The sequence below is a fragment of the Lipotes vexillifer genome, unplaced genomic scaffold, assembly GCF_000442215.2.
Source record: "Lipotes vexillifer unplaced genomic scaffold, Lipotes_vexillifer_v1.1 scaffold727, whole genome shotgun sequence".
Classification (NCBI taxonomy): domain Eukaryota; kingdom Metazoa; phylum Chordata; class Mammalia; order Artiodactyla; family Lipotidae; genus Lipotes; species Lipotes vexillifer.
Genome location: NW_006771347.1, coordinates 110288 through 121795, shown reverse-complemented (window position 1 = coordinate 121795; position 11508 = coordinate 110288). Strand labels below are relative to the sequence as shown.

Genomic DNA, 11508 nt, shown 5'->3' with positions numbered 1-11508 from the left:
TCTTCACCATCTTGTCCCTGACACATTTCCAATTTTTCTTTGCAGTGTATCCTCCCATATTCCATAATCTTCACTGTCTCTGTCCAAGCCATGCATATGCAGACATCTGTGTCTCTGTTTCGTTTAACATATCTTCTCTCTTTTCCTCACAATTGTATTTGACATAATACTTAATCAGTAACTAGAAAATCCTGAAAGCTTTTCTAGTTTCACTTTTGGAGATCATAACCTCTCTCCCTGTGTCTCCCAATCATATTTCTTTTATCTCCATTTGTACAAATATGTCACTTTGAATTACAGTTATTTGTGTTTCTTTTCTTTCTTTCTTTTTTTCTTGCTTTTTTTTTTTTTTTTTTAATATATAGTTATCCAGTTATCCCCAAACCATGTGTTTAAAAAAGAGCCCATTCTTTCCCACCAGTAAGAGTTTATACTTTTATTGTAAACACAATTTGTCTATTTAAATCTATTTCTGAACTTTCTGTTGTGCTCCTATGAAGTACAGTTTTTTTTGTTTTTTTTTTTTTTTTTTTTTTTTTTTTTTTTTTTTTTTTTTTTTTTTTGCTTCAAAAAGCATTACTGTTTCCATTTGGTCCAAGGCTTGGGTGAGAGTGCTCCAGAGTGGTTAAAAAGCTGCCTAATGGCTGCAGATAGGGGCTTCAGGCAGAAGCCCTGACACCAGAGAGGGCTCCTCAAAGGCCACTGGGTTCCAGAGGCTCCTAGTCGTGCTTGAGCCTGAGCCTTTCGAAGGGATTCTTGCTCAGGCAAACCTAGAGATCAGCCAGCCTGCAGAGGTTGGTCAGGTGGTCACCCATATTGATGAGTTTCACCTCCTCATCTGGGAGGTGGCTCTCTAGGAAGTCACAGAGGTGGGGGCCTGCACAGGCAGAACCCAGGGCATGCAGATCCAAAAGGGCCTGGTTCAGGTTCTTCTCCATGAGAATGGCAGCTTCCATAGTGTCCTGGGTTTTACCCCACTCATTTTGAGATGGCTTCTGCACATCCTGGAAGAGGGCATGACCACCGTGCTACTTTTGCATTTTCAAGAGACTCTCGGCACCCTCGCGCTTCTCCTCAGCCAATTCACAGAAAAAGTGGCCCATGCCCTTCAGAGCCATATAGTCACAGTCGAAATAGAAGTCCAAATAGAGGTAGGTGTAGGAGGCCTGCAGATGCATGTTGACCAGGTAGTTGATGGCGACCTCCACCTCGGTGGAATAATTCTGACAAATATGGGAGCTCATGGTTGATCGGTAATAAGAAGTTAAGCTAAAAAAAAATGGTGTTGGCTAGTCCTGGTGAAGAAGGATAGCTGAGTGGCTGATTCCAAAGGTTGTGACTGGAAAAAAGGTTGGGGAGTGGTCAGAGGCTGGAGCAAGGGATGTCCCTGGGGTCTGTTCCGTCCAAACATCGTTGGAGCAAGAGAGAGATCTGTGGGACTGCTGAGTGCACTGCCTATTTGTGTTTATTACTCTTTTACTTGAAGGCCAGCTCCTTGAGAGCAAGTTCATTAAGATCATCCTCTGTGTCTTCTAGTCTCCATAGCCCCTCAGTGCCTGGTCCAAAGTTTTGCACACAATGAGAACTAAGAAATGATTTTTGGATTGAGTTGAAATCAGACTTCTTTGAATAAAGTCCATTACCTATAGGAGTATTCCTTCTGAGGTTTTGAGACATATCAGCTTTCCAAATGGCCTTAACAGTTAGGGGTAGTCATTGTAATCTTTGATGGTTTCAGAGGAAGGGGACTTGTAAAAACTTTGCTCTTATCAGTGAAAATGATCAGGCTGATATTGGGTATTAGAAAACCTGTAACCTAATAATTTTGCTTATGTCATTGGAAAAGGAACCTCATTAAAAATAGTGGCAGCTGTTCCCTTAATGATACATTAATCCAGAAGCCTGTGGCCTTCTGCAATCTGTTAACATTTGCTGAGGACAGAAAATTTTAACATCACAATTTTTGGTAAGTTTGTTAGATATATTTGAAGAAACATATGTATTGAGCCTCTACTATGAGCCATACGGTGTTCTAGTCTCTAATGTGACATTTGATCAAGACATAGCTAAAAACCATTTTATTTATAAGACTGAATGCCAAACTTTGTCTTGTGATTTAAAGCAATGAAAATTAATTCACCTAAATGTACTTTTTCATATGTCATTAATGTATGCATTACTTTCTTCTTATTTAGTGTTTTTCCTTTAGAATTTTTATATTTATCTCATCTACGTAAATATAGAATTTCCTTTTAAAAATTTCTTTGTCACTTATTACAACTAATATCTAAAAATAGTACTTTTCCCTTATTGTTCCATGCTGTGTTTTAATTATTCTACCTTTTTAAAATTAATTTTTATTGGAGTATAGTTGATTTACAATGTTGTATACCATTTTTTACTTAAACTCCAAGAAAGTGAAGAAATTTTCACTAAGGTGTAAATAAGAGGTCGAAGTTATGCTAAGCATATGAAATGAAGTTAATGAGAACCTAGCAATGTTGAATTAATTTAAAAAATACTTTCTTTATAAGATCCTTATGGATCAAATAAACTACAAAAGGAAACAAGTAAGTAATGCTAAAAGGAAACAATAAAGGAAAATGGAAAATAAAACATATGGGTTATAAAAAATAGTGATTAAAATAGCACACAAAGGTGGATGGATATGAGCCTTTTGAAGGATAACAGATAAAGAAATATTGGCAGTCAGTAATTCTTAAAATGACAACATATTCATTGAAATACTTAGGCACCTGTGGCTTCCTGGAATTATGTCAATTTATAACCATTCATTTATCCATTTATTTACCAAGCATTTATTTTACTATTTTTTTTTTCATTTTTGTTTCAATAATCCAACTTATAGATTTCAGGTTTCAGAGATGATGACAACAAGTTGTAACTTGATATAGTAAAGCAACTAAAATATATTAAATTTCTGTAAATAACATCTTGTAATAGAATGTTGACAGTATATTTTCTTTCTCATGGATATTCATTAGGTTAAAACATTTTGAAAAGGAGGCAGTGGTTTTATTTCTTGGGAATTCTTTTAGAGGAAATGTACATTTCCTATAATAAATACTTGGGCCCTAATAAAGCTGTTAAAGATAAATGAAATAAATGGTTATTTTTAAGTTAATACCAGTCAATAAATTTGAGTATGAAAATATGAGGAAATAATTCTTAACAGAGGAAGCAAGGGAAAAAATTGATAACTTTAGCTGTCACTTTAAAAATGAACAAAAATACTTTGTGTTTTTGTAAATTACTCATGCTTCCTCATATTTGGGGAGAAGAATAAAATCTAAGGTAAATAACACAAAAGTTGCTTTCCTACATCAGATATACTTTCTTCAAAGCTGGGTATATGTCAAATTCATTTTAAGGCTACTATTGGCCTTTAGCTCCACCAAAAGACCATCAGAAACACATGTTGATCATGCAACTCTGAGTTTGTTAGACTTACAGTAAGAAAGAACACCAGTATGATAGATTTTTAGCCAGGTCTGTGAAGGGAGAATTCCCAGGAGCAAGTATATAGGGCCCTAGGTGATTTTTAAGGCTGATATTGCAAGGGAGGAAACTGGGATTGGCAGAATTTATAACAAATTAGCTTTGGTTTGGTGGACATGATAAGGAGAAGGTCTTGAAGTGATCTATTAGTCTTTATAAGTAAGCTATTTTGGTTGGTTCATAGACTTATCTTCCAAAGCAAGTATTTCCTATAGCAAGCTGCTAAGTTGCTTTTGCCCAGTCCCAATTTTGTTTAGCACAGAAGCAGGAAAATATATTTAGTCTTCAAAGTTTTTAGCCCAGGAACAGTAAAGTATGATCTTATTTCTCACTGCAAATAACATAAAATTAATTCAAAGACCAGATAGTTTTCTTTTAGGGTAAGCATGCTTCTAGTTCTAGTTCATTTCCTTCAACATGAAGGGATCTCAAATGACTCCTGTGCTTCTTTAGTTCCTTTGGTCATTACAGTATTGTATTCTTGTCTCCTTTTTAAATAGTCAAACTCCCATTGTTTTATTCACATATTTGGTTGATCTCCTCTGTTTCCAGTGTTGTGCTAGTTGTACAAAAAGTTGAATGAGTGTAATCTTGCATGAGACAAGCATGCAAACAACTACATACAAGAATTGATAGCTTGTGCTGTTGAAACATTTTGCAGAGGGTACACCAAGAGGGTGTGGATGGTTGGACAGAGTTTTATACCGGAGCTAATGCTTGATCTGAGTTTCAAAGCATATGGAGGAAGAGGGAGAGAAAGGAAGAGAATTGTAGGTTAAAGGAACAGGTGTGTAAGTTTGGGAAACTGCCAACTAAACAGAATGACAATTTAAAATATAAGTATTACTTATATAGAAATATTTCATTCTTGCTCACATTTTCTTTTGAACATAGGTCTTATTTCCCTAATAAATCTGAAAGGATCTTGTGCATGGAAAATCTTTTTATATCCCTCATGTCACCTAAATCTGTATCTAGAGAATGTGCAGTAAATACTCTGATTTATTTATATATGGTAACTGAGAAGACCAGGAGGAAAAATATTGTGAGTTGGATTATTTACTCTAACCAGTTTAGCAAATTACTGTTATTTTAACAGGGTTTTCAGTGTGTAGAAGACACATGGGTGATTCCTATAGTAATTCAAGCAAGAAGCTCTCCTCAGCTCTATAATTAATGATTGTGCCCAATATTCAGGGCTAGATTATTAATAACTCATAAGAAATAGTATTTGCCTGATACTTATGTGCAGTAATTTTGCGTGGAAAGAATGGATGCATGTGTATATCACATTAATATTACCAAGCATGAAAGAAAGTCAGCTAGGGGGTTGGGAGAAAGCTTTTCTTTATGTATTAAAAAGATAGCCCTGTGAGGTTTGCTCTCCTTCTTTCTTGTAGTCTGTGATGCTGATGTGATACAGTCATGCCTGAAGCTCTGGTAGCTGAGTTGTTTCATCGAGGTTACAATAGCATAAACACCAAAAAGCCCAAAAGCTGAAGATGGCTGAGCAAGAGGTTATGAATAGGCTGGCTTTTTGATTACTTTGAGTTGAGGAACCAATCCTGGGCTTCCTAGCTCCAGGCTTCTCCTTATGGAAGATTATTAAATTGCTTAAAGAACTGTTTGTCAAGTTCCAAATATCTTGCAGGGATAAGCTTTCCTTACTGAAACAATCTCAGTATATGCCTCTTACTAGATTTTCAATGAATATTTGTGTAAGGAGTGTTACTGAACTCAGAGGGGCTTGTGGGTTAAATTGTGTTAGTCTGCTAGGACTGCCATAACAAAAGATCACAGAGTGGCTGGCTTAAACAACAAATTCATTTTCTAACAATTCTGGAGGCCAGAAGTCAAAGATCAAGGTGTGGACAGGTTTGATTTCTCCTGAGGCCCCTTTCCTTGCCTTGTAGATGGTCACCTTCTTGCATTGGCCTTACATGTCCTTTCATCTATACATGAATATCCCTGGTGTCTCTCTGTGTATCCTAATCTGTTTTTATAAGGACTCTAGTCAGATTGGATTAGGGCCCACCCTAGAGGACTCATTTTAACTTAATTACCACTTTAAAGGCTCTGTCTCCAAATATAGTCACATTCTAAGGTATTGCAAATTAGGGCTTCAACCCTATGAACATGAATTAGGAAGGACACGGTTAATTCCATAACATAAATATTATGATTTAGTGGCTACTACTGCTTGTTTATTTCTTCATATGAACTTTTGAATCAGCTTGTTTATTTCCAAAGAAAATAAGTTCTTATTTTGTTGGGATGCTTTAGATCTGCAGACTAATTTTGGGAAAATTAGTAACCTTATGCTATAAACCTTGTGTAAGGAGAGGTAAGTTTTTCTTTTGATCAAGTGTTTTTCTGTCTCTCAGGAGCATTCTAAAGTTTTCTTCTTATAATATTTTTATTTTTTTGCTAATTATTATGTAGCTATATTATCTTTGTCTAAACATATTGTATATATTATGTTTTTTAATGGTTGTGTTTTTTTATTGAAGGCTGTTTATATTTGTGCCTAAAATTTCGTATAGCTTGTAATAGTTTTGATTTTGAATCTCGTGGCTTTTCAAGTACTACAATGCTATCATGTGCAAGTAACATTAATTTTGCCTTTTTCCTCCAAGTTTTACAACATATATTTCTTTATTTTCTTTCTTTCTTTCTCTCTTTCTTCTTTGTCTAAGTGTGTTAGCTAGAAGCCAGTTTTCATCTTCTAGTTGTTTCCTATTAAGGTTGCTGATGGATTTTGTATTTAGAAATAACTAGAAAATATCCATCTGTTGTTATTTTATGAATGGTTTTAACCCAGCATAGATATTAAATTTTATCAAATGCTGTTTCAGCAACTACGGCAGTTATGCATCAGTATGGGTGCAGATATCATGCAGTCTTTCTGTACTCAAATGGAATGTCTCTAGTTGTAACTGTGTAAGTGGGTAGAGCTATTTCAGCTCTTTTAAATAGGCAGGCAATATGGTCCTACTTCCTGGGCTCACATGGGGAGCCATTTCCTGTTCCCTGCTATGTGTGTGGCCGATTTGACTTCCATACCTACAGTCCCTAAAGTACCATCTCTAGTACATATATATGGTTATGACTCCATCTGGGTTATAATACTGTAATCTCTGCTTTTGCTCTGGGCTCCCTCTGCTCCTGTAACATGAAGATTTTCCCTTTCTATTTTTGAGTGTGGTCCTATGCCTTTTAACACTTAAATATTCTATCCCTTATTTCTATTTTGGTGGGAAAGAGAGATCCAAATGAGGAACGGCTCCATGTTGACCCAGACATTCTGCTCTCTCTGTGCACTGTCAAGTCACTGAGTTATTAAGTGGCTTTTATCCAAAAGCGGATAACGCTAGTCTACCCAAAAATTATGACACAAAATTTTCTCTTTAGTCAGACCATGTAGAATAGTGAAAAGTCCCTAAGCTTTGAGGCCAGTAAGACTAGATATTGAATCCCAGCTTTGCAATTCACTTGCCTGGTAATCTATTTTAGGATAAACTATTTAACTGCCATGATACTGAATTTACAAAATGGAAATGATGACAGTTACCATTGATTAAAGGACTGAATAAAATAATGAATGTAAAATGCTTCCCAAATAGTAGAGGTTCAGTAAATTTTGTCATCAACTCTTGCTCCCCAAGAAGTATTAACTGGAGTATATATGATATATAGTTACATTTTAATGTGTACCCATTTCCCATTCTTAGGCAAGTGAAAAATATTTCAAACTGAGGGAATGATTTAGAATAACATTGCTGGAGATTGGTTCAAGATGGCAGAGCAGAAGGACGTGCTCTCACACCCTCTTGCGAGAGCACCAAATCACAACTAACTGCTTAGCAATCATCAACAGGAAGACATTGGAACTCACCAGAAAAGATACCCCACATCCAAAGACAAAGGAGAAGCCACAGTGAGATAGTAGGAGGGGTGCAATCACAATAAAATCAAATCCCATAACTGCTGGGTGGGTGACTCACAAACTGGAGAACACTTATACCAAAGAACTCCACCTACTGGAGAGAAGGTTCTGAGCCACACGTCAGGCTTCTCAACATGGGGGTCCAGCAACAGGAGGAAGAAATCCTAGAGAATCAGACTTTGAAGTAGAGCAGGATTTGATTGCAGGACTTCTACAGGACTGGGGGAAACAGACACTCCACTACTAGAGGGCACACTCAAAGTAGTGTGAGCATCAGCACCCAGGGGAAGGAGCAATGACCGCATAGGAGATTGAACCAGATCTACCTGCTAGTGTTGGAGGGTCTCCTGCAAAGGCGGGAGGTGGCTGTGGCTCACCATAAGGACAAGGACATTGGCAACAGAGGTTCTGGGAAGTACTCATTGGTGTGAGCCCTCCCAGAGCCTGCCATTAGCTCCACCAAAGGGCAGGCTCCAGTGCTGGGTCACCTCAGGCCAAACAACAAACAGGGAGGGAACCCAGACCCACCCATCAGCAGTCAAGCAGATTAAAGTTTTACTGAGCTCTGCTCACCAGAGCAACACCAGCTCTACCCACCACCAGTCCCTTCCATCAAGAAAATTGCACAAGCCTCTTAAATAGCCTCATCCACCAGAAGGCAGACAGCAGAAGCAAGAAGAAATACATCCTGCAGTCTGTGGAACAGAAACCACAGTCACAGAAAGATAGACAAGATAAAAAGGCAGAGGGCTATGTACCAGATGAAGGAACAAGATAAAACCACAGAAAAACAATTAAATGAAGGAGAGATAGGCAACCTTTCAGAAAAAGAATTCAGAATAATGATAGTGAGGATGATCCAGGACCTCGGAAAAAGAATGGAGGCAAAGATCAAGAAGATGCAAGAAATGATTAACAAAGACCTAGAAGAATTAAAGAACAAACACCTAGAAGAATTAAACAACAAATAAACAGAGATGAACAATACAATAACAGAAATGAAAAATACACTACAAGGAATCAAGAGCAGAATAACTCAGAGGAACGGATAAGTGACCTGGAGAACAGAATGGTAGAATTCACTGCCACAAAGCAGAATAAAGAAAAAACATAAATAAAAGAAATGAAGAAAGCCTAAGAGACCTCTGGGACAACATTAAACACAACAACATTCCCATTATAGGGGTTGCAGAAGGAGAAGAGAGAGAGAAAGGACCCGAGAAAATATTTGAAGAGATTATGGTCGAAAACTTCCCTAACATGGGAAAGGAAATAGACACCCAAATCCAGGAAGCACAGAGAGTCCCAGGCAATATAAACCCAAGGAGAAACACGCCTAGGCACATAGTAATCAAACTGACAAAAATTAAAGACAAAGGAAAATTATTGAAAGCAACAAGGGAAAAATGACAAATAATATACAAGGGAATTCCCATAAGGTTAACAGCTGATTTCTCAGCAGAAACTCTACAAGCCAGAAGGGAGTGTCATGACATATTTAAAGTGATGGAAGGGAAGAACCTACAGCCAAGACAACTCTACCCTGCAAGGATCTCATTCAGATTTGACAGAGAAATCAAAAGCTTTACAGACAAGCAAAAGTTAAGAGAATTCAGCACCACCAAACGAGCTCTACAACAAATGCTAAAGGAACTTCTTCAAGTGGGAAACACAAGAGAAGAAAAGGACCTACAAAAACAAACCCAAAACAATTAAGAAATTGATAATAGGCACATACATATCGATACTTCCCTTAACTGTGAATGGATTAAATGCTCCAACCAAAAGACACAGACTGCCTGAATGGATACAAAAACAAGACCCATATATATGCTGTCTACAAGAGACCCACTTCAGACCTAGGGACACTTACAGACTGAAAGTGAGGGGATGGAAAAAGATATACCATGCAAATGGAAATCAAAAGAAAGCTCGAGTAGCAATACTCATATTAGATAACATAGACTTTAAAATAAAGACTGTTACAAGAGACAAGGAAGGACACTACATAATGATCAAGGGATCAATCCAAGAAGAAGATATAACAATTATAAATATACATGCACCCAACATAGGAGCACCTCAATACATAAGGCAACTGCTAACAGCTCTAAAAGAGGAAATCAATAGTAACACAGTAATCATGGGGGACTTTAACACCTCACTTACACCAATGGACAGATCATCCAAACAGAAAATTAATAAGGAAACACAAGCTTTAATGACACAATAGACGAGATAGATTTAACTGATATTTATAGGACACTGGATCCCAAAAGAGCAGATTACAATTTCTTCTCAAGTGCACATAGAATATTCTCCAGGATAGATCACATCTTGGGTCACAAATCAGTGTCAGTAACTTTTAAGAAAATTGAAATCATATCAAGCATCTTTTCTGACCACAATGCTATGAGATTAGAAATCAATTACAGGGGAAAAAAAAAAAACACACAAACACATGGAGGCTAAACAAGACGTTATTAAATAACCAAGAGATCACTGAAGAAATCAAAGAGGAAATCAAAAAATACCTAGAGACAAATTACAATGAAAACATGACTATCCAAAACCTAGGGGATGCAGCAAAAGCAGTCTAAGAGGGAAGTTTATAGCAATACAAGCCTACCTCAAGAAACAAGAAAAATCTCAAATAAACAATCTAACCTTAAACCTAAAGGAACTAGAAAAAGAAGAATAAACAAAACCCAAAGTTGGTAGAAAGAAGGAAATCATAAAGATCAGATCAGAAATAAATGAAATAGAAACAAAGAAAACAATAGCAAAGATCAATAAAACTAAAAGCTGGTTCTTTGAGAAGATAAAAAATAATTGATAAATCATTAGCCAGACTTATCAAGAAAAAGAGGGAGAGAACTCAAATCAATAAAATTAGAAATAAAAAAGGAGAAGTAACAAAGGACACCACAGAAATACAAAGCATCATAATAGACTACTGCAAGCAACTCTATGCCAATAAAATGGACAACCTGGAAGAAATGGACAAATTCTTAGAAAGGTTTAACCTTCTAAGACTGAACCAGGAAGAAATAGAAAATATGAACAGACCAATCACAAGTAATGAAATTGAAGCTTTGATTAAAAATCTTCCAACAAACAAAAGTCCAGGACCAGATGGCTTCACACGTGAATTCTAGCAAACATTTAGAGAAGAACTAACACCCATCCTTCTCAAACTCTTCCAAAATATTGCAGAGGAAGGAACACTCCCAAACTCATTCTATGAGGCCACCATCACCCTGATACCAAAACCAGACAAAGATACTACAAAAAAAGAAAATTACAGACCAAAATCACTGATGAATATAGATGCAAAAATCCTCAACAAAATACTAGCAAACAGAATCCAACAGCACATTAAAAGGATCATACACCATGATCAAGTGGGGTTTATCCCAGGGATGCAAGGATTCTTCAGTATATGAAAATCAGTCAATGTGATACCACCATATTAACAAATTGAAGTATAAAAACAGTATGATCATCTCAATAGATGCAGAAAAAGCTTTTGACAAAATTCAACACCAATTTATGATAAAATCTCTCCAGAAAGTGGGCCTAGAGGGAACCTACCTCAACATAATGAAGAGCATATATGACAAATCCACAGCAAGCATCATTCTCAATTGTGGAAAACTGAAAGCATTTCCTCTAAGATCAGGAACAACACAAGGATGTCCACTGTCACCACTATTATTCAACATAGTTTTGGAAGTCCTAGCCATGGCAATCAGAGAAGAAAAAGAAATAAAAGGAATACAAATTGGAAAAGAAGGAGTAATGCTGTCACTGTTTGCAGATGACATGATACTATACATAGATAATCCTAAAGACGTCACCAGAAAACTACTAGACCTATTCAATGAATTTAGTAAAGTTGCAGGATACAAAATTAATGCACAGAAGTCTCTTGCATTCCTATACAGTAATGATGAAAAATCTGAAATAGAAATTAAGGAAACACTCCCATTTACCATTGCAACAAAAAGAATAAAATACCTAGGAATAAACCTACATAGGGA

General features: G+C 36.6%; 1 pseudogene; it reads right to left on the bottom strand.

Moving 5' to 3' along the window:
- Positions 1-637: 637 nt before the first annotated feature.
- Positions 638-1244, bottom strand: LOC103084809 (ferritin light chain pseudogene; annotated as a pseudogene).
- Positions 1245-11508: the final 10264 nt, after the last annotated feature.